General features: G+C 39.7%; 1 non-coding gene across 1 annotated transcript; it reads right to left on the bottom strand.

The window, feature by feature from the left end:
• Positions 1-10,568: 10,568 nt before the first annotated feature.
• On the bottom strand, positions 10,569-10,640 carry TRNAC-GCA (transfer RNA cysteine (anticodon GCA)). Its single transcript has one exon. It is a non-coding gene; the product is annotated as a tRNA-Cys (tRNA).
• Between the last annotated feature and the right edge of the window lie 12,615 nt (positions 10,641-23,255).

Here is a 23,255-nt window from a genome sequence, read left to right as displayed (position 1 = left end):
ATTTGGAACTCAAAATCTTAAACGAATGTTGAAAACTATACACATAATTGGAAAAAATAAAATACTTTTGAGTGACAAATCTCTAGTGATTACTTTTTGCATGATTGTAAAAGTTCCTTCAGCATCACTGAGCTGCATGTGAGACAACTCTCACATGATTAGAGATGGGAGGGGTAAAGAATAGGACAAGAGTAGATGATGATATAATCTGCATTGCTTAAACTATAAAGTCTTAATAAAGAAAGCAAAATCAAGAGCAATGGTGATAGCCTTGGTTGAGAGACTGATTTGAGATACTGGAATTCCAGATGGTTTGTCTTCATGAGATGGTAAAAAGCACATCCAATATTCTTTTTTTTTTTTTTTATTTAATGATTACTTTATAATGACAACATTATTCCTTGCACTCGTTTCTTTTCCGATTTTTTTTCCCCCTCCCTCCCTCACATCCAATATTCTTAAGAGATTTCAAAAAGCCTCAGATAAAGGTTTACCATCTTATGAGCTCATCAAGTTCACTAAAGATCTCATCAGTGCCCCATTACATGGAACAATATTGTGGAATGATGTTCCCCAGACCTGGAATCAAAGAACCTCAGTTTAAATCCTTGCTCTGCCATTTTCCACTTCTGTGACTGTGCACAAGTGACTTCTCTGTAAATGTTTCCTCATCGTTTTGAATGAGGTTGGACTAAATGAGATGGCTTATGAACACACTTTCTGGCAGCAATACCTCATAATGAAAGTAATTATGAACAACTATGATCTTATAATGGAAATTTGTTATACAGGGGCCTGGCTCAGTTCTTTTTCCCCTTTATGAATATGTAGTGTTTGATCATAGTTACTTTAATATCTGTGAGGCAGATTCAAGATTGATGTAAAAAAAAAACAAACTTTCTAACCATTTCAGAGATCCAAAAGTTGAATAGTTATTTCAGGGAGATGGATACTTTCCCTTTTTCTCCTATTCTTCAAACAAAGGTGGGATGGATTACCTCTTGACAGTTGTGTGTTATGGGATTTTCTTTTAGCTGTTGTTTGGACTAGATGGCCTTTGAGAAACCTTCCAACTATAAAAATCTATGATCTCAATCTTCCTCTATTGAGGGGGTTTTTATTACACTTTCCCCTGCACATTTCCTCCTCTTTTAAATGAAGACATTAATCTGCTCCAAGCTGTCTCACAAGCTGTGTTTGTTTCAAGGAACAAATGTAATACTTTTAATTGAAAAGATTGTGGTTGCCATAACAATTGTCTGTGCTCATTTCTAAGATAACAGGGTTGGAATTGATGATCCCTCAAAGTCACTCCTAGTTCCCAGTCTTATCAGTGTAAAATTGCTTAGTCCAAATGAGACTCGATCTACTTGTGCATGCTTTGGATGAAAAGCGGAAAATGCTGGGGAGGCAGGAACTTGAGGTTAGGTCCCAGTCAGAAAATACTCCCTATTGCCTCCCAAAGAACAAAGAACTCTACCAATGCGTGGTCACTGCTGTCCTGGAAAAGCTTTCTTCTGCGATGGACAAGTCTGTTCATGCTAGGTTTCTCTTCCCTCCCATGGAGACAGGAGTTTCCTGGTCCTTGCTATCCCTAAAACAGGCCAGGAGTCCTATGTTTGACCACAGGGTTAGGGCCTGGGTGGCCTGCTTCTACAAGGTGTCATGGGCTACAATTCCCAGCAGGCATTCCCAGGCTTCCTTCCAGCTCATTGATTATGGAGAAGGCCCAAATTACCTAGAGGGGTGTTTTTTCTTTAATTATTGATTAATTTAGGCAGCTAGGTGATTCAATGGATTGAGGGGAAGGTCTGGAGTCAGGAAGAGTGTGGCTCTGGGTAAGCCAACTGTTTGGCTTAATTTCCTCATCTATAAAATGTAGAAGGAAATGGCAAGCCACTTCAGTCTTTGCCCAAATAGGGTCACAAAAAGCACACACACACACACACACACACACACAATTAAAAAAAAAGTCAAGACATAATTTAAAGGACTGAATAAGTCTGGCAGCAATGCATATTGGGAATTGTAGTTCCTGGATTCATATGGGCCCTAAAAACATTCCTTTAGAATTTAGGCATACTTTCTTTCCCCTCCAGACCCTGGCTCTCCTTATCTACTCCAGGGAATTGACTGAGCTAATTAAAGAAACAAAAACCAAACAACTAAGATACTCAGTGAAATAAGAAATTAATGATTCTGTTATATAGCTGAGGATTTAACATTTACTATTATTATTTTTTTTACTATGAGGTACTTAACCTGTATTAAGTGGAAATGATGGAAAAAAGCATGGAGATAAGGAAAAAGCCCTGATCCAGGTCCTCTATAGTTGAATCTTTTCCCTGATGCTTACTGGTTGTTAATTAACAATCAGTTAAGGCTAAGGCTGCTTAATTATCCTGAACTTCAAATTTCTCTTCATTTAGTGTACAGTATTGGGTCCCAGGGTAATGAAGGAAAAATGACAATCATTCTGACTTGAAAAACAAATTTCATTGAGGAAAAACAACAAACAATAACAAAACAAACTACCCACTTCAATAACCTTTTTCCATGGAGCCTATAGATGAGATATTTAATTTTTTTAAGTTACTGTATCTTTAAAAGAGAATAGAATCTTGCTTCACACAAATGAGTAAATGCAGAATATTTACAGAGTAATTTTGGGAGGGAGGAAAGTAGATCATCTCTAAGATTCCTTCTAACAAACCACAAAATCTATGAATATAGAGTCATGGATACATCATATTAATGCTAGAAGGGATCTCAAAGGCTACCTAATTCAACTTTTAACTATTAATAATCCCCTCTCCCAACATAACTGAAAAGTCTTTGGAGATATCTGGTGAAAAACTGATACCTCTGGCTTTGCCTGGTTTACTTTCTGCTAGCTTTAGTAGTTACAAAGATTTTCCATATTTTGATGTGAAAGTTGCACTTTTTGCCCTTTCCTCTTATTTCAGCATAGACATATTGTCTCCATTTAAAAAAATAGTTTAAAAAAATAATTATTTTGTGTATCAACTCCCCTTTATTCCTACTCTTATCTTCATTTATTTTCTTAAATGTTTTTGGCCTTTTTTCTAATTCTATAAAGTATTTTGCTATTTATTTGACCTAGAATTAAGTTAGGAACTATCAACACTATGATCCTGAATAGCCAAGACTATTGAATATTTCTTCTCTTATTTAGATTCTCATTTATTAAAGTGAAAACTGAGTTTGCAATTATATTTATATGTGTTCTCTGTGTGTATTGCTAGATTAACTCAAGGATTTTATTTTGTTATTTTTCAGATGTTATTTTTCTTTTTTCCTGTTTTTTATTAATATATATAAATGCTGATGATTTGTGAATTTATTTTTGTATACTATTTTCACCCATCTGGCTCTCCCCACTTAGGTCACCATTTATATTCTAGACCTTTACCTGACTACATTTTATGTATTAAAACTTCCATCTTATGTCCTGTATTAAAGAATACACTCAGCTAAGAAACTGAGAAATGAACTCAAGGTAATGATTAATGGCTTGTGCTGATGAGTTAAACATATTTCCCTTTAGATAGGAATCTTCAGTGTTTGAAAAAGCAATTACATCTAATAGGATAATTTCAGTCATAGTACTAGAAGGTAGATGATTATTGGAGAAGAATAAGTTTTACATTTTCTGGAATAAAACCATCTACTTTTCTAGCTGTAGAATGAAATGTAGCAGCTGTTAATGGCAGGAAGATTGTAGAAGAGGGAAAAGATTAAGCCAAAGAATGAAGGATGAAATTAAGAGGGAAAAAGGAATTATAAGAATATCCCTTCCAGAGCAGCACTGCCATCTGCAGGGAAGGGAAAACAACTAAAACTCAGTTAAAACTATATAAATATTGATAGATACCTTGAAAAGTCACTTAGTCCAGTTCCCTACTTTCAAGCAGAACTACACTTCCCTATGCAATTTGTAAGGACATTCAGGAAAAAAACATTCCTACAGTTTTACATTATTACTCATCCCTTGAGTGTATGGTAACATAAAAAGAGTACTTATTTATGCTGTTTCTATTTTATAGAATTGTGAAGAAAAATGGCTTGTAAATCACAAAATGTTATATAAAGATGAGTACTGCTGCTGCTGCTGCTGCCTTGAACAAGGTGGGGTAGACTTTAGAAGCTTAATATTAAATCAGTAACTACAAACTATTCACTCAGCACTTAGTTTAAAATCCACAGCACTGGGTTATGATCTACAGCACTGGAACAACTACAAATATTGATGAGATTTAGCAAGCAATTCACAAACTTATTAATAGCCAGCTGGGCACAAGGGAATACAAAGAGAAATCAAAACAATCCCTGCCTTCAAAAAGTTTAAGTTCTATCGAAGGACAACATGTACACATATAATGCAAAGCAAATACAAGGTTATTTTAGGGGGAAGGAAAGGTTTTAGCACACAGAGTGATCGAGAAATTATTTCATAAAAAAGGTGGCACTTGAAGAAAGGTAGAAATTCTTAGTGGTGGCAGTGAGGAAGTATATTCTTGTGATGGTGGGAATACATAGGTATAGAGATAGAAGATGGGATGTCTTCTGTGAAGGACAATTTGGCTGATCTATAGAATGTTATGTAACAAAGTAAGTATGTAAAGTTAGGATGGAGTTGACTGTGGTGGATATTAAGTGTTTAAAGGAAAAATTTATACTTTTATGTGTAAGACAATAGTAAGCTACTGAAATGTACAATTTAACATGGTCAGACCTGTGTTTTAGGATTATCACTTTGAAAGAGAAGACACTGGAGACAAGGAAACTAATGAAAAGGATATTGCAGACAAGAGATCTAAGATTCATCAAAGTTCCAAAATAAAAACAAATTTATTGGATATATATATGATGATCAGGAGAGAAAGGTGAAAAATATCAATGTCGTGTGTGTATGTATTTAAGTAATTTTCTTTGATACATATATCCTGGAATGCATTGTTGTTGGGTGTAGTTGTTCTGATAGAAAACTCAAACATTAAGGATCTTTTGACTTTGGGGAAATGACATAAGTGTCCTGTATTTGTTTCGTCTGAATATGAGTAGATATTCAGAATCATTCCAGTTTTAGATTATATGTAACTATTATCCTCTTGGGCAAATAGGTAGTGCGATGGATAGTGTCCCTCCTGGAGTTAGGAAGACCTAAATTCAGATACCTGCTAGCTGCCTGACCCTAAATCATCTAATCCTATTGACCTCAGTTTCCTCACTTGTTAAAAAAAAAAAAAGCTGGGGATGGAAATGGCAAATCACTCGTATTTCTGCCAAAAAATCCCCAAATGGGGTTGTTAAGACTCAGACATGATTGAACAAGAACAGCAAATGATCCTCTACCACATATCCTATTTTCCCTCAATGGGGGTGACCTATACTAACATTTTCCTGATATTCCCAAATGCTATTAATCTCTCCTGACAAAATCTGTATTCCTTTTGTATATGCTTATTTCTGTACATGTTGCATTACAATGGAATGATAAAAGTTGTTTCATTTAAATAAAAAATCTTTGCCTAGCCCAGTTGACAGCACATAGTAATTGGTGCTTAATACAATGGTAGATTATAGGTCTGTCTGTCTTCAAAGTACTTATCTAAATCTAGATACATTTATGTTTAACCCTTATCAACTAGCCACTGTGTGAACTAATTCACTCTGCCTTAAATTTAACTCTCCCATTTAAAAATGCATTTAACATTTTATCAAACTTAGATATTGACGCCTAAGCTTCCCTCTCTTCCCAGACACGAGGTTTTAACCAACCTCTCGATCCCGCCTCTGTGAAAGGAGATAACAATGACCCGGGGACTCGCTGAGGCAGGGGCAGGCCTCGAGCGCCCCAAGGTCCCAAGGCCACGCAGACACTAGCGGTCGGTGGGCACGGAAGCCCTTCGTTCTCCCGACGCGCTCTCGTTATCCCGAGCGGCCTCTTCCGAGGAGGCGCTGGCTGGGAGCTGCCCAAGTCAGAGGGGCCCGAGAGGAGAGAGGCCAGCCGCATTTCAGAGAGAGCCGCCCCGGGGAGATGAAGCGCCCAGCTCAAGGTCACGCAGCGGCGGCCATGTTTTTGGCCTCCATCCAGGGCCACCTACAAGCGCTGGCCGAGCAGAGGGCACCGCCACCGCCCCTCTCCGGGAGGACGCGCTGGGGGCTTCAGACGGGCTCGGTCACAAGCAGAGAGAGGACGCCGCCTTTACTGGGGCCCCAAGAACAAAACAACTAGGCCTCCTTTTCCACCAGCAGCCTCTGACAAAGGTTCGACCGTTGTTGCCTAAGCAACCGGCTCCTAGTAACCGTTCCTTCCGGTAGAACACTTCCGTTTCCACTCAGAGGAAGTGACTTCACTCTAGCTTTCTGAGGTGTGCTGTTCAGTGCATTCAGTCTTATCTTACTTTACCTGACCCATTTAGGGTTTTATTGGAAAAGATACTGGAGGACTTTGCCATTTTTTTCTCCAATTTATTATACAGATGAGGAAACTGAGGTAAACAGCAGAATCACACAGTTGGTGCCTGAGGCCGAACTTTAATTCAAGTCTGATTAACTCCAGGCCTGGCACCCGGCACCCTGCTCTCTCTCGCCTTTCTCTTTGCAGATTCGTCTTCCGTTAGGACCAAGGCCGCCTTTTTCTCCCCCGCCTTTTCCCACTCCCCTTTAGATCAGAGTTTTGGCCGCAGTTGTGATCACAGGCTCGAGCCCACTCTGCTGGGGGACCATAGGAACTCAAGAGTTAGTTCCCTGTTTTGCCTCCGGGACAACTTAACCCGTGGTTGCATTCGGATGCTCTTCCTCAGGAGACTACATCTCCCAGGCTGCATCGCTCTTGTTTCCGGATGCAAGGATTTAATTTTGCAGCACTGCGCAATTGAAATGTAAATTACGTCCTAGACTTGTCCGAACTCTAAAGGATCACATAGTCCGAGGTTTCTTAACTATTTATATCGAGGACCTTTTTGGCATTCTTGAAAAGCCTGTGGATCTCTTTTCACAATAATGTTCTTAAATAATTGAAGGAAATGCTGAAGTTCAGTTAGAAGTTAGTAAAAATAAAGATGCATTTTTTTTCTATCCAAGTTTATGGACCTGCTGAAATCTTTCCATGTACCTTACGTAAAGAACTCACGACTTAGTCCAACCTCCTTATTTTGCATATTTGGGAAATGAGTCTCAGAGAGGTTAAGTGAGTTTCATGTGGCCACCCAATTTATTGTGTGGACTCTTCCCTCTCCTAATCCATTCATTGATCTTTCCAGTGACTTGGAAACTTAGTTCAAATCGTTACACATGTACTAGTGAGGGAAAGAAAGTAGTGGCAGACCTAGAATCAAATCCTGCCTCTTATTATTTTTTTTTTAATTTGTCATCTTCCCCAACTCTTCAGTCTTCCCATATATAAAATGAGAGGGCAGGAAGGGGGGATGATCCAAGATGCCCTCTAAAATTCTTTCTATCTCTTAATCTGTGATTCAATCTCTCTGATAGAAGGTCACCCAGTTAACATTTGCTTGAACACTTAGGGATGGTTTCTACTTAAAAGGCAATACGTCATGTTTCAAAACTTCTAATAGTTTTACTACAAATTGGAGTAGAAATCTCTTTCCTTATAAGTTGCATCCATTCTATCCATTCTGGACCCACACAGAATAAATTACTTTTCTTTATGACAAGTCTTCAAGTATTTGAAGGTATTTATCATTATGTAGGAAAGGGATTTATTTCCTTGATGATAGATGAAGAAATGAGACAGAGATGAAGTAATTTGCCCCAAGTCACACAATTTGTGACAGAGTATTAGAATTTTTGATTCCCAGGTTAGGAATCTTTCCACTGTTAGAATGAAATAAGTAGCAGGCATTAGGAAGAATGAGAATGGAAAAAGAAAAATTAATATAGTCAGGAGACTCAATTCAAGAGGTCTTTTTCAAGTCTCTCTTGTGTGTTTGCTTCATGAATTTTGAAGGATTTGAATTTGTTGGAATCAGCCATGAATCTATCAAAATGTCAAAGTATACTACATGATCAATCCTTTGTCAGAAATACAAGCAAAATCCCAATCCTTGCCCTAGAGAACTTAACTGATGAAAGATTTATATGAAGAACCTGAGAACCAAAAGAAGGCAATATATGATAGAATAGATGTCAAAATCTTATTGTCAAGAACTTGTGACATAAGAATATGTCCAGAGCTAAATGACTCAAGGTCACAGAGCTTGTCAATTGTATTGAATCAGGCCTTAGTCCCAGGTCTAGCTTCTTTGTCATATACCACATTAACTTTCTAAGTATTCAGAGCACTCAGAAATGGGAGAGAAATGCTGATTAGAATTTGTGAGGCAGACTTTTATGCAAAAGGTGGGATGCTAATATCCAGATAATATTGACAATTTAAAACTACCAGTTGTCAGGAAAGGCAGAAAAAATGTGAAAAAATTTTTTGATATGTTACTTATTACTTTGATTTAAGATCAATGATGGCAAGTCACTTGGGATAAACTTTATGGAAGAACAAAGCATTCTTAAGGGATGCTTTGACTGGTGGAATTCTACCTTAGCACTTTCTCTAAGTAATAATCTGATGTTGCCACATCTGATCTCATCCCAAGGTGAAATTAGAATCAAGTAGAGAGCCCAGAGTAAGATCCTTCTTCCAAAAGGGAGGGAGACTGGAGGATTACTTCCAGGATAAATTAATTGATGTATGGGGGATGGGGATGGGTGAAGTATATGCAAAAGTCAAAGAAAAATCAATAGGAGTCACTATTGTGCCTCCTTGTCATCAAACAATCTAGGCCAAAGGCAGCTTTTGTGCATACTGCTGCTGTAAATTTGGAAATTATGGTTTCTGCTTTGTTTTCTTCTATTTGGGTAAGACAAAAACCTTTAAAGAAAAATGGCTTGTGTGTTTATATTCATGGGACAGCTAGTGGTTTGAGGGGAACAGTATGTCAAAAAAATCATAGACTCAGAACCAAGATGGGACCTCAGAAACACTGGAATATCAATTTATAATTGGAAACGATCTCAGAGGTCATCTAGTTCAATTCCCTCGTTTAAAAGATGAGGCAATTAAGGCCCAGAGATATTAAATGATACCCAAAGTCACAGAACTACTAAGTAGCAGAAATACTTTTATTTATTTAAATCTTCACCCCATAATTCCAAATCTGTTATTTATTCTAGCCCATACATCTCTCATATTCATTTTGTGTGTACTTTGTGTGTATGTGTATGTGTTATTTTTCCCAAAAAGTTTTTTTCTTCCCAACTTGAAGGTCAGATCCTTGAGGGCAGAATACATTTTCTTCATCAAATTTAAATTCCTTGAGAGTAAAGATTGTTTCATTCTTGGGTTTTATATTCCCAACATCCAGTTTGGTGCTTGGCGCTTTAATAATATGTTTTAATAATATGGTCCTTAATAAATGTTTTAATCCATGACCAGTGGTTACTCACTTTGGGTTATAAGGAACTTGCTCCTCCCTGAGCCATCCCTTTTCACATTTGGACAGGCAGGGTAAAGATAACATGAGATATACATACAAAAGAGAGAAGATACCAAAATATTAATGCAAATATTTTGGTTAATATGGAACCTCTATTTTTATCAAGGACCTCCTTTAGATATGTTAATGGCATATAGTAGTTGCATAATAAATGCTTGTTGACTGAGGGGCTGTTGTTAGGATCATATGAGAAGTTAGATAACCTATCCTTTGCAAACATTCAAACGATGTAAATGCTAGTTATTAGATAATAACAGCTAACATATAAATATCCTTTTGCAAATTTTAAACATCTCATTTGCAGCGTTAAAGTGGGAAAATTTCTGACCTTGGGGATCAGAAAACCAGGGATCACACCTTGCTTTTGCCACTTAATTGCTTTTGTGTTGGGAATGGGGAGCAAATCTCTAACTCCTCTAGGCTTCAGATTCTGTAAATTAGAATCTATCACTGTACAATCTGTAAAATTAGATACTTAGGTGAGGTGACAATGAAGGTTTTTTTTTCAGCTAAAGAACTGTTTCTAATAGTAACCCTATGATGTAGGCAGGAACCCCATCTTACGGATGAGAAAATCAAAGTTCAGAGATTGGTGGCAAAACTAATAAATGTCTAAGGATTGCTGCTTCTGACTCCAGGACTTTCCTAGCTGTTTATCGTGAAGGTGAGATTTATCTTGTATGCTGTCGGTTTTTGTTCCATCAGTGAGGACAGAGATTGGGGTTAAAAAAAAAAAAGAGGGGGTAAGATTGAATTGTAAAGGCAAAGGACCTAATAAAAGATTAATCTGAAGTTAATTAGAGGTGAATATTTTTGGAGCACTGGGATTTGAACCAGAGACCTTTTGTCCTAGCAAACAAATGTTCTGGTTCTTTAATAAGCACCATAGCAACTCCCCTCCGTTTTCATGTTTCCTTCTATTTTAGTATTAAAACTTCTGGGAGAGGGAAAAATGTTGGTGAAAGAGGGAGTAAACATGACTCCACCCATTTGAGCTGCAAGCTGCTCTGATGGTAAAAGTCATGTGACAGGGGGCACCTGGATTTGAACCAGGGACCTCTTGATCTGCAGTCAAATGCTCTACCACTGAGCTATACCCCCTTCTGTTAACGTTGCTTTCTTCTCATTTATATGTTTTATTCTGGTCACTGCACTACATCACAGCCAGAAACGAGAAGCTATTTTATTCAAGCTATTGGAACTAACTGGGATGCTTGGGAAGGAGTGTCCAGAGCCAATTTCCATCATTTAGCTCGGCTTACGGAATAAGTGAATGTGTTGGGCTTCCCGAGTGCGTCTTTACCATAGGTGTCTGTCTAGCTGGACTACCGTGGCTCTTTCCCTAGCAAGCAGATCACGTGACTGCCGCCGCCGCCGCGAGGTCAGCCGCAAACGATTTCCTCCGGTCTCGCTACCGCGAGGGCGCTGAGGCGGGGATTCCTCTCCGGGAGTTCTCAGCTGCTCTCCTGCCCTGCTGATTTAAAGGACTAGCACTTGGTTTCTTGTTGCAGGATGGAGGGGGCTGTCGTCCTCGATGCAGGTTTCCATTTTGCATTATATAAAAATCATTCCCTCCCTCCCCCCAACTTTAATTCTGGAGAATTATTAGAATTTGTTTAATCATTGCGGGCTGTAAACAGATGGGTCGGTGATCAATTAAATGAAAAGATTCTTCCACTTGGGGGATAAATCAGAAACTGAGCCAGGCACTGTCTGAGCTGCCAAGTAACTAGACTCAGATATTCTATAGGCAATTTCCCTTGCATTTAACACTGCTATTTCCTTCCTTAATTGAGACAGTAAGTATAAGTCAATTGACTTTCAGGGGAAAAAATCCCCTACTTTTGTTGATTTACTGCTGTGGACAAGGATGAACTTGACATAGTTTCTGCCCGCTATCATTTTACAAACTCATAAGAAACATAAGACAGATATGTTCACAAACAAATTCCATAAGATTGTAAAAGTATGAGTTACTAGGAAATCCGGAGAATGGGATCATTTTCAACTTAAGGGATCTGGAAAGTCTTCGTTGAAGAGGTGGCTTTTGAACCGAATCCTGAAGGCTAGGTGAGGTTTCATCTGGTGCAGATGTGGGGGAGAGGGAATTCCAGGCTATGGAAATCACTGGAACAAAGTCAAGGAGGTGAAAAGGTGTGTTTGGGAAATGGCAGGAAATCAACTCTGGCAGTTCTAAGGGATACCTGAAGGAGAATTCTGTGAGAAAAGGCTAGAAAAGAAGGTTAGTGAGAATGTGGAGAGTCTCAGGTGTTTCTTAGGCAGGTTTTCTGTCTTCACTCTGCCACAGAAAGTGGTGAGAATTGTCAAGTGTTTAGGAGGGGTCCTTCTCTAAAACTGCTTTAGAGATCAAGTAGTAGATAAGATTTAGGGGAAAAGCCAATGGAAAGGAAGGAAGCAGCTTTGGTCAGCAGTTGCTAAAAACAACCTAACAGCAAATCCGGAAACATGTGTATGGGATTTTCTCTTTCCCCTACCTTGTATTTTCATCAGCACAAAATAAAATAAAATAAAAATCAGGGATGCCTTTCCAGATATCTATTTTGGGCAGACATCGCCACCTGGTGGTTAACAATGCCTTCCCTACCACTTCCTTTCTTTTCCTTCAAAGGTATCGCGTCACACGCTGTGGTACCTCCTTTTGTTTTCCACAGGTCTCACAGTTCAGGTAATCTCTTTATCTCGACTTTACACATCCCCTCTAATTGTCCTCTTCCTCTCTTCAAAGTGGTTCAGTTATTTCAAGTGCTTCTCCTTTCTCTGCTCTCCCTTTTCCTCCCTTTAATTTCCTTTGAGTCCTTTTCCCTTCCCCCCACCAAGCTATGAGTCTATTCATATATTAACAATATATCTGAATCAAGGAAAAGGAAAGACATTGTTCTGAAAAGAAATTAGACATAATAAAGAATCAGTGTTATGAATTGGTTAACATCCTCCTGGAAAGTGTCCAGTTTTCTGTTTTGGAATCTCCATAGACTTTTCCATCTACCTCCTGATTTTTCTTTAATTGAATTTATTTTTCCTGAGAACCAGAATTCAAGATGCTATTAAATGATATATATTCAATTTCAAAATTCTATTTAATAGCATATTACGTTTTAAATTTTATTTAGCATTATATTACTTTTAAAAATTTTAATGATTAGTGTTGAAGTAGGTGTTTTTCTAATCTTTTTTTCATTAAAAATATGTAGTATTTTAACTATATTACAATGCCATTGTTTCATTTGTCTTTACAGTCTTCCACAGTGCCTGATTCAGACTAAATGCTTACTGACTTAGAGGTGATTTCTTGGGTAAATACTTTCCACCAAGGTAGATAGCAAACTCACTCTCTCTCTCTCTCTCTCTCTCTCTCTCTCTCTCTCTCTCTCTCTCTCTCTCTATGTGTGTGTGTGTGTTTGTGTCTAATAGAGAGTTAATGAGTTGCTTTGGCCAAAAATCCCCCAAAACCTCACTACTTGGTAGCTAATCTTCTAGTGATTATCCTCTTTACATTTTACTAGACTGATTATTAGGCAACAGACATATTGTTAAACAATTTGTTAAATGCTAAACATTTGTTAAACACCTACTAAATGCCATGTAAGGGATACAAGAATAAAGAATGAACCAAAATCTACTCATAAGGAGCTTACATTATAATGGGGCAGATAAGTGTGTGTGAGTGTGTGTGTGTGTGTATTATATATATATTATATATTTATATATATATATTATACACACACACAGAGACAGAAGTGGGGGACAGAGGGGGACAGAGATGAGGAAGTTTTTCAGTCATATCTGACTTTGTGGCCTCATTTGTGATTTTCTTAGCAGAGATACTGGAGCAGTTTGCCATTTCCTACTCCAACTCATTTTACGGAGGAGGAAACTGAGGCAAATGAAACTAAGTGACATACCTAGGGTCACATAGCAGGTAAATGTTTCAGGCCAGATTTGAACTCAAGGAGAGGAGTCTTCCTAATTCTAGGCCCGGCACATTATCCACTTTGCCATCTAGATGCCCTATACATAAATACATATAGCATAAATATAAAGTTAATAAGTATAAACACATACCCAGGAGTTTCTTGGGAGGGAGAGAGGGCATTGACGATTGGGTGGATCAGGAAAGGTTCTAAGAAGATGGTACTTGAGCTGCCTCTTTTTTGAGACTGGGTCGTTCCTCACTGGCAGGCTCTCTTAGGCCTGATTCTGAGACTCTGGACTTCTCTGTTTCTGGCTTGGACTGGTTGGCTCCTCAGAGGGTTGCTTGGTAGTTAAGCCCCTCTTACGAGAGGTTCACCATATTGGTGATAGCTAGTTCAGACATCTAATAGACTTAGGCAACTGCAGCTCAGACCTCCCAAGCAGAGCTGCCTTTTATAGATACTGGAGGGAACAAGGGAGTGCACCCCAGGTATATGGAATGGCCATGGCAAAGGTACATAGAGGAAAGACAGTGAGATGGAGTGTGTATGTGAGGGAGGGAGTGGAAATGACTTTGGCTAGACAGTAGCATTGGGGAAGAAGGTTAACAATATAAAGATATTCTTGTTTAGGGGGCTTTGGTAAACCCAGTCTGGGAAAGGAGAGAAATGTTTGGGTTTTGTTTATTTTGTTTTTAAGAAGACCTTTCCTGATCTCGAAGGGGAATTAAAAATCTGAAAGTGCAATTTGGGGAAGCTAAGTGGTGCACCAGCTCTGAAGGCAGGACCTGAGTTCAAATCTGATCTCAAGACACTTAGCATTTCCTAGCTGAGTGACCCTGGGCAAGTCACTTAACCCCAATTGCCTCAGCAAAAAAAAAAAAAGAAGAAGAAGCACAAGTGACTACCCTTTATAAGCAAATATGAACTCCTCTGTCTGAAATATAAAGCCTTTTGCATCTGGCTTCAACTTGTCTTTCCAGACTGATCCCTTTACACACTGTTTAAGCCAGTTTCCCTACTTCTTGTTTATCATATGAAACATTCTGTCTCCTGTCTCCTGTCTCCATACCTTTGTATAGCCCATTTCCCATGTCTGAAATGTTCTCCCTTTTCACCTCTGCCTCCCCAAATCCCTAGGTTTTTCCCCCAATGCATTGTTAAGGTGCTATTTCTTATAGAACCTCCCACCTCTCCAAGTTATCTGTCTTCTCTAGCTCCAGCCCACTCCCATGTTACTTTTTTTATTCTGTGTATTTTGTGTACAAAATACCTTCCTTGGAGTGGTCTTTCCCAGGTAGAAAGTAAGCTCCCTGGAGGACAGGAACTACTTTAGGTTCTGAAGCCTTTATATCTGGAGCCTAGTACCATGGGAAGCACATTGTTTGTTGAATTGAATTGATGAGTTTGGACAGGGCAGACTGCAAAGTAGGATCAAATGTTGGCTCCTTCCTTCTATTGTAATCCTCGCCCACTTCCTGTTATCCTTCTTTGCTCTTCTCCCTAGGAGTTGTGTATTCATGTTGCCCTCTGCTGTTTATCAAAGATGCCCCCCTGCTGCATTTCACCAGATTCTCATTTCTCCCAATCAAAACTCTTATTCCCTTAGTACTGGGTTAAGAAAGGCAAACACAATAATGTACGATGAATTAAAACACAGCTGTTTTTGTATCTTGCCCCAGCTTCTCCCCTCCCCCTTCCCTCTCCTCACCAGCTGGTTCCAATCACTTCTGGGTGTCTGAAATCCCCTATAATTGGGCTTTTTTCTTCCTGCTTGTCTTTTCACAGGGAGGCAGTCACCTGTCACCTTACCCTCAAATCTCAAACTCCACCTCTCAATGAGACCTAGAATCAACTCCCTGGAATAGCTATTTTTTTTTAATTTTTATTTTTGTGGTCCTAAATAAGAGGTGATTTATAGCCCAGTCACCCTAGGAATACCTGACAAGTTTGTCTACCTCCAGGTACTGGAGAAAGGACAAAGAGGGCTCTCTGAGGTTTGGGAATATATATTTTAACATCAGATCTAAGAAAGAAGAGTGAAGATAACAGAGGCTTGACCCTTCTGAGGCTGGAAACCAGAAAACAATTATTAAGGGCTTAAAAAAAGTAGTGTGTTGCACTGGAAAGGGCAAGAGATTTGGAATCAGATCATCTGAGTTCTGACACTTGCTATTTAGGTTCTCTTGGGTGAATATATTTTATCTCTCTGGGCCTTGGGCTTCTTACTTAGAAATTGAAGGAGATGGACTACAAGGTCTCTGAGATTTTTTTTTTCAGTTCTATGATCCCTTAGCTTTGTGCTAGGCATTGGAGATACAAATATTAAAAAAAAATTGCCCTCAAGGCACTTTCAATTCAATGGAGGAATTATGACAGAAACATTTATTAAAGGCCTGCATATGTACCAGACGTGGACAACATATAACTATGCTATAAGGTAGTAGGTTTAAGGTGAAGGAAGGATGGAAAGTGGTCCAGAAAAACTTGGGTTGCCCACGTTTACACCCCTAATGCCATTTTATCTCCCCGGTGACTCCACAAATGCATAGTTTGGCTGTATAAAAATAGTTCTCTTGAATAAACTTACTCATCACATACTATGTGCTAGTTTCTGGGTATGAACAGACAAAAACAAAAAAGATTTTATGGATGACTTGCCACTTAAAACTAAATGTCTAAATCGTGTATTTCCTGCATTGCAAACAGCCTATTGAACGCTACTCCTTAATGTTCCTTCTGCAACCTTTACATCTCACTATGTCCAAAATGGAATAGACTATTTCCCTCCATTATTCTAGTTCTTTCAGAGCACTACCATTCCAGTCACTGCCATTCCATTATCCTCAGTCAACTTCAGCTCATTAGCTCTCCCTGTCTCTTTGCTTCTGTCTGTCTCTCTATCTCTCCCATGCTTAATTAAATCTAGTAAGCATTAAGCACTTTCTAAGCATAAGGCATTATAGTAAGTGCAAGGCAAACAAAAACAAAACAAGGAATCCCTTTCTTCAGGGAGCTTACATTCTACTGGGAAATACAACCTGTGAATAGACCCCTTGAAAGTGGGAGTACTGGGACCTCCATGGTCAGGGAGTATAGAAATAAGGAAGAGGTTCCTGAAGCAGCTGGGCCCCAAGCTCAGCCTTGAAGGAAAGGGAAGAGGAGAAGGGAGAACTGTGGGAGTGGGCACACACAGGAGAGACTTGTTATGCCGAGTTCTGAGAATAGTAAGTAGCTAGTCTGGCAGGAATACAGCTACGTGAGGGGGAGGAGTGTGAAAAAAGTCTGGAAAGGTAGGCTGAGCCAGATTGCTGGGGCTTTGAGTGCCAAAGAGAGAAACTTACCATTTATTCTTGAGGTAATGGAGAGCCACTTACAATCCTTGAGGAGGGGAGCAGCACGATCAAGTCTGTGATTCAGGAACAGGATTTTGGCACCCTGTGGAAGACAGTTTGGAAAGGAAGAGTTTTGGTAATTTATTGATCAGGGTGGGGGGTGAGGGAGAAAGAAAGGTGGAGAATGGTACCCTCTAAAAAAATAGAGAAGTTTAGAGAAGGAAATGAATCTTGCCAAGTCTTGTCAATTCTGCCTGCACAATTTCCACACCCTCTGCTTCATCCATATGTTATTTGGTCATTTCACATTGTTAGTGTCAGACCCTTTGCAATCTCACTTGGGGTTTTCTTGGCAAGGATAGTGGAGTGATTTGCCATCTCCTTCTCCAGGGAGACATTTTGCCAGGCAGTCAGAGCTGACCTGACTTGTCCACATTTGAAGATCTGGGAAGTGTCTGAGGCTGAATTTGAACTCTTCCTGACTGAGCCCCATGCTCTATCCACTGAGCCACTAGGTGCCACCAGCTTCATTCCATTTCTCAGTTTCATTGCCCGGACTTCCAGCCTTTCTTCTCCCATCCATTGTCCGTGAGGTTGCCAGAATAACCTAAGGGAATCAGCTACCAGTCTCAAGGGGATCCCCAAGCACCAGCTGTTTCCTTCAGTCTTCCCAAAGCTGAAATATACACTTGCCCTGCTGCCTCAGCCCTTCTTCTTACTATGTAATCAATGTGCAGAAGACTGGAGGACCCAGTTGTAGTACACAGAGATTCTGGGTCTTATTCTCCTAACAGAAATGTCGGATCCCTAGAATGCTGCTCCTGCTTCTCCCTGAAAGGTTCTGGGGAGGGTAATACTGAAGGATTGTGGGGATTGTGTTTCCTTCAGTATCATTTAGCCAATTTAACATTTCCGGAATATCATATAACCCATTGAAAAGTTGATTTCTCCTTAATACCATTTGAACAAATTTAACATCAATTAGCTTTTTCAAAGCTTGTCACCCAGGGGAGAGGGTGGGGGGGAAGGCGGGGAATATTTGGAACACAAGGTTTTTCAAGGGTCATTGTTCAAAAATTATCCATGTATATGTTTTGAAAACAAAAAAAAAACTTTAATTAAAAAAAAGATATTTACTAAGAAGATATATAGCAAGAAACAAAGCCAAAAACCCAAACCCCCAGCTCAAACCCAGATAAATCTGGAGCACAATTCCCCATCATGCACTCCCTTGGTCTCCAAAAACATGGATTATAATATAAAATGTTGCTACAAAAATATTTCCTCCCTGAGTTAATATGTTGGTATGGCTGAGAGGAGTTGCTCCCTTATTTGCAGAACCTCATGTCTATGTCTCAATTGTTGGGGGCAATTGCCTGATGGACAAATGGGTTGCTCAACAGTTCTAGCACCCATTGAGTTTGATTCCTACCTCTGACTCTGCTATGAATCTCTGGAGGCTGCGCCAAACTTTTGAAGCTCATAAGGTCATAATCTGGTCCATTATGCCTCTAATCATGATTTGCCAAAGATAGGAAAGAATAGATACTGCTGAGACAGAAGAAACAGTAACCCCAAGGTTTCATGGCCACGAGGGGAGGTTGATAAGAGAGGAGCTTCCTTATCTGGAGGCTTTCCTGCAAGCAGGTCCATCAGGTCTCCATTAGGGCTTTAAGGCAGCACCTATTATGCATATACTCCTAAGAGTGGGCTTCATATGCCAGAAAAGTAGAAGACATGCTCCTTACCCTTAAGGAATCAAGCTCTATCTGAATAGCCTAGTTCTACTTTTCCCCAACTGCTATATCCTAGTAGGGTTTTTAATAGAAATGCTTATAAGTAAGGATCAATAGACTGTTGTTCTGTTATGCTGGAAAAGGAGCAGGAGATAGGTGATTGATGGCCTGGGTTTAAATCCTAGCTCTGCTACTTACTACCAGAGGATTTGGGGAGTTACTTGCCTAGATGCTTCAAGGGATGTAATCACAGAAAACCCAGAATGTAACCATAAGGTGGTCATGGGGTATTAAGCCAACTCAACTATAAAACATCTCTACATTTTCATAAAGTGAAATGTTAAGAAGGTCCTAACAGTGATTGGTTGAACAAACAAATGACCTAAACCTTTAAGGGTTTTGAATAGCCAAGCCCTAGAGGAATTGTAGAAGTTATTGTAGCCAGCTTGAACTGGCTAAAGAGGAGACTCCTGCAGTGGGAAGAGGGAAAATCTGTAACTCCAACTCTCCATCAGCTGTTGTAGATTATACCAATGGGAGACACTGCATCCAGCAGGAAGCAGACACAAGGCACTCCAAATAAGCATAGCTTCAGAGATAGGGTTATCAGAGGGAGGAATTTTCATAGAGCATGACCCTGGCAGCAGAGAAGAGAGCCTTGGGATGTGGCGTCTTGTAGAGTCAGTGCCCTCCCAAATGCTGGCACAAACTATAGGGAGAAAAGACTTCCAGGCACTGTACCACTGGGAGTTGTGAGGTGCATTTGCTACATGTTTAGCCTAGCATATGAGTGACTACCATCGTTTTTGGGGTTCTGACTCTCCCTCTAGTTGTATGTCTTATTGAGACAATGCAGTCCAGATTTATGAGGGAGAAGGTTGGAATATTCTCTATCCATTTTTCTTTGCTCTTTGAGTAAACACCTTTACTAATAGCTAATTATATTGCCTGGCTGATTATTGTTGGGAAGCCAGTTGGGTTTGTTGTTTTTCTATTGAACAATAACCTTTTAGAAATTCAAGTGTCAGCCTATCAGCAGGGTGCTTACCTAGTAAGTATAAGTGCCAAGTAAAGGAGGAGCCCTCTGGGGATGTCACATGAAGTCAAATGTCTGATTTTGTCACTCCAAAGACTCTGAAAAACCAAGATTCCCTATTGCCTTCAGGATAAAATATAAACTCTTTGTCTATAATTTAAGGGTCTTCACTCTGATGCTAGTCTATTTCACACCGCTTCACAAGTTCTACGTTCCAGACAAAATGAACAATTAGCCATTCCCTCCATCTAATACTCCATCTCCTACTAAGCATATTGTTGCAGGCTAAATGCTTTGAATTCATCTTTCCTCATTTTGCCTTTCAGAATCTTTGTATTTCTTTAAGACTCAGCTTAGATGTTACCTCCTCTAATATATCTTCCATAATCCTACCAGTTCCTAATGTTCGACTCTCCCTTTTCAAATTATCTTGTATTATACATTATTTGTGGACATGTTGTATCCCCTTCCCCTTCATAATGAAAGCTTCTGGAAGCTCAGTTGCTATTTAATAACGATAGTAATAAGAGCTGACATTTAATAGGACCACAGTGTGCCAGGCACTGCTAAGTGTTATCTCATTTGTTCCTCAGCACAACCTTGGGAAGTAGGTGCTATTATTATCCCCATTTTATATAGTCCGGGAAACTGAGGCAAACGGAGGTCAATCAAATTTCCTAGGGTCACAGAGTGAGTAAGGGTCTGGGGCTAGATCTGAAGTCAGTTCTTTCTGACTTCTTGCTTATTATCCACTTCACACCTAACTGCCTCTTCATTTTGGTTATTACATCCCCTGATGAATAAAGAGAACTTAATAAATATTTGTTGAATAAAAAGGTAGCATACTGTTAAGTATGCCCTGGATTAACTTTGTTGTAAGCTGTATTTAACTAAGACATCAAATTCTGTTTCTGCATGCTGAGTCATCATGGCATGTTGCTTGTGCAACATGGAAATCAGCTCAAAACTTTCAAACATTAGAACCTTGGTGGTTTTTTCTCTTACAAAAACTGAGCTTATAGGATTCCTGGTTTTTCTCTAGTTGTTCTTTTTTTTTTTTTCTTGTCAAGTAATACCCCTTTTCAATCCTGTCCTTAGCAGTACATGAAGATTTCGTTCAATTTATGCAAGTCTTCTTTATTATAGCATGAAGGAATTCAGAGTTTAGACTGGAACAGTAAGTGAAAAGTTACTGAACTTAACAAAACATTAACATCTCTTCCAGCCCCTCCCTGTTAGTCCTCTACCTCTTCACCAATGAAAATCCCTCCTTTGAAGTGACCTGAAGGGAATGGAGGAGTGGAGAGCCAGGTTGCTTCTCCTAGGAAGGAAATGAGAGCCATTTAAGACTATCCTAGAGAGTTCAAGGAGAGGAGAGAAACCACACCCTTAAACTAAACTCAAAGGGAGGGGGATGAAATCAGTGGGTGAAAGGAGGAGAAATCAGTCTGGAGTGGGCTTAAGGGAATACTCAAGTGAGTAGAGCTAGGCAGGGCAGGCAGTCTATGGCAGGATAGCCGGGGAGTGTGAATTGGAGTCAGATGCAGAGAGAGGGAAGTCCTGTTAGGCACAGTGTGGAAGGTGAACAGCTGGGAGTCAGAGAGGTTCAAAGAGGGGGAGGAGCAGGACAAGTGGAAAGGATGGTGGCAATTTTAAATTCACATTAGAATGGCAAAGCTCCTAATTCATAAAATAGAAAGAAAAATTGTGCGTATATATATATTTACATACATGTACACATGTATATGCAGGGTATGTATGTACATGTATAAACCCACATTTGATTAATATAGGTATGTGTGTAGACATGTGTACATGTATGTACATGTGTGTATATGTATATGAATATTATATATTTACATGTCTGTGTTTATATTATATATATACACACACCCACACACACTCAGATACACACTCACACATATTTCTTCTTTGAGCTTAGGGGCAGAAACCTGAGTTCACACTGAAGGACTCCACTTCCAGTTAGTAACTCTTTTAAGAGCAGCAAGTGTTGCTATGGAAGAAAGATGGACACTGAAACAGGCAATAGTAATCTCAGGGAGGGAACAGAGAGCTAAATTAGGGGACAGAAAAGAAAAGTTGGGGATACTGATGGAAAGTTTGACCTGAAGTCACAAGAGACTTTAACAAACAGTCTTTCCTAAGGCCCAGAATCATTGCAGCTCAGTTTTAGGTCTGGGAAATCTCAATTGCTTTGCCTAGCAGCATTTCCTGACCCTCTCACTGGGCATCTAGTGCCAGACGAGGCAGCGAGGCAGCAAGGGTCTCCTTCAATATGCAGAGCTGTGATTTATGTAATGTAGTTATGTAATATCATTATGTAACATCATCACAGTCAGGACAAATTAGAATCTCCTCCAGGCTGTACAGAAGCCAGACCTGACTGAGACTTTTCTTGGGTCTTCAGGAAAAGAATTGGGTTCCTTAACCCTAAGACACCTCCCTGACTGTAGGAAGGTGGGCATTTTGGGGGGGAGAGGGCAGCGGAGGGAGGATCCTACCCTTTTCAAGAGTCATTAGGTTCTTTGTGCACTTCCAGGAGCCTCACTTGGCTGTGCCCAACTAGCTTCCTTAAGAAGGGCTGTGTTCTCTTCAAGGCAATGCTGGTCCCCATGTGAGTGGGCGATGGTCCTGAGCTACCCAGCTAGCTCCTGATCCTCCCACAGAATCCTAGAATTTGAGAGTCAGAAGAACCTCAGCTACTTCACACGTGACAGGAATCTTTCACATGAACATAGCTAACCAATGGTAATTCAGTCTCCTCTTGAACCCAGCTCCTCTTAAGCAGCCTGTTCTACTTTTGGATAGCTGTAAGTATTAGGAAGCTTATCTTGACAATCAAGCCCAAGTTGTCTTCTGCATTTTTCCACCCACTGCTTCTGGTTCTGTCTAAATTTAATCCTTTTCAGATTAACCTTTCAGATATTGGAAGACAACTGTCACGGGCTCAATATCTTCCTCGCTAGGCTAAAGCTCCCCAGGCACTTCAAACTCCCCTAGTAATCATGATGATCTGTGTCCAGGGTTGTATCTGCCTTAGAGGTTTGTAAACTCTTTGGGCTTATAGGGGTACCTAGGCGGTACAGTAGCTAGAATGCTGGCTTTGGAGTCAGGAGAATTTGAGTTCAAATCCAGCTTCGGATACTAACTAGAGGGTGTCCTAAGCAAATCTCTTAAGCCTGTTTGTCTCAGTTCCTCATCTGTAAAATAAGCTGGAAGAGGAAATGGGAAACCACTCTAATATCTTTGCCAAGAAAACCCCAAATTGGGGCCACGAAGAGTCAGATGGGACTAAAACAAAGATGAAAGCTCTTTGAGAGGAGCAGAGACCTGTTATTTTTCATCTTTGTATCCAGGACCTAAGCTAGAGCCTCGAATATTTTAGGGGGAACACACCTATGAATTCATTTGTATGTAGAATTTCTAAGGAGGGAATCTTTATTAATAAAAATGGCTAAAAGTGTCTGTGCTGTAACTCAGTGCTTGGGTTAGTACATAGGATGTTTGCAATAAGGTGTTTGTTGAATTGAATATGTAGAACTTTTACTTTTGCAAGATATTTCATGACAGTTACTATATTTAATCTTCATAGACCCCAATAATAATTCAGATCTTTATCCTGGTTTGTTCTGTTTCCTAACTGATCTCTCAGTCTT

The sequence above is a fragment of the Antechinus flavipes genome, chromosome 5 (genome assembly GCF_016432865.1).
Source record: "Antechinus flavipes isolate AdamAnt ecotype Samford, QLD, Australia chromosome 5, AdamAnt_v2, whole genome shotgun sequence".
NCBI lineage: Eukaryota > Metazoa > Chordata > Mammalia > Dasyuromorphia > Dasyuridae > Antechinus > Antechinus flavipes.
The sequence above is the reverse complement of the archived record's forward strand: the minus strand, read 5'-3'. Positions and strand labels throughout refer to the sequence as shown.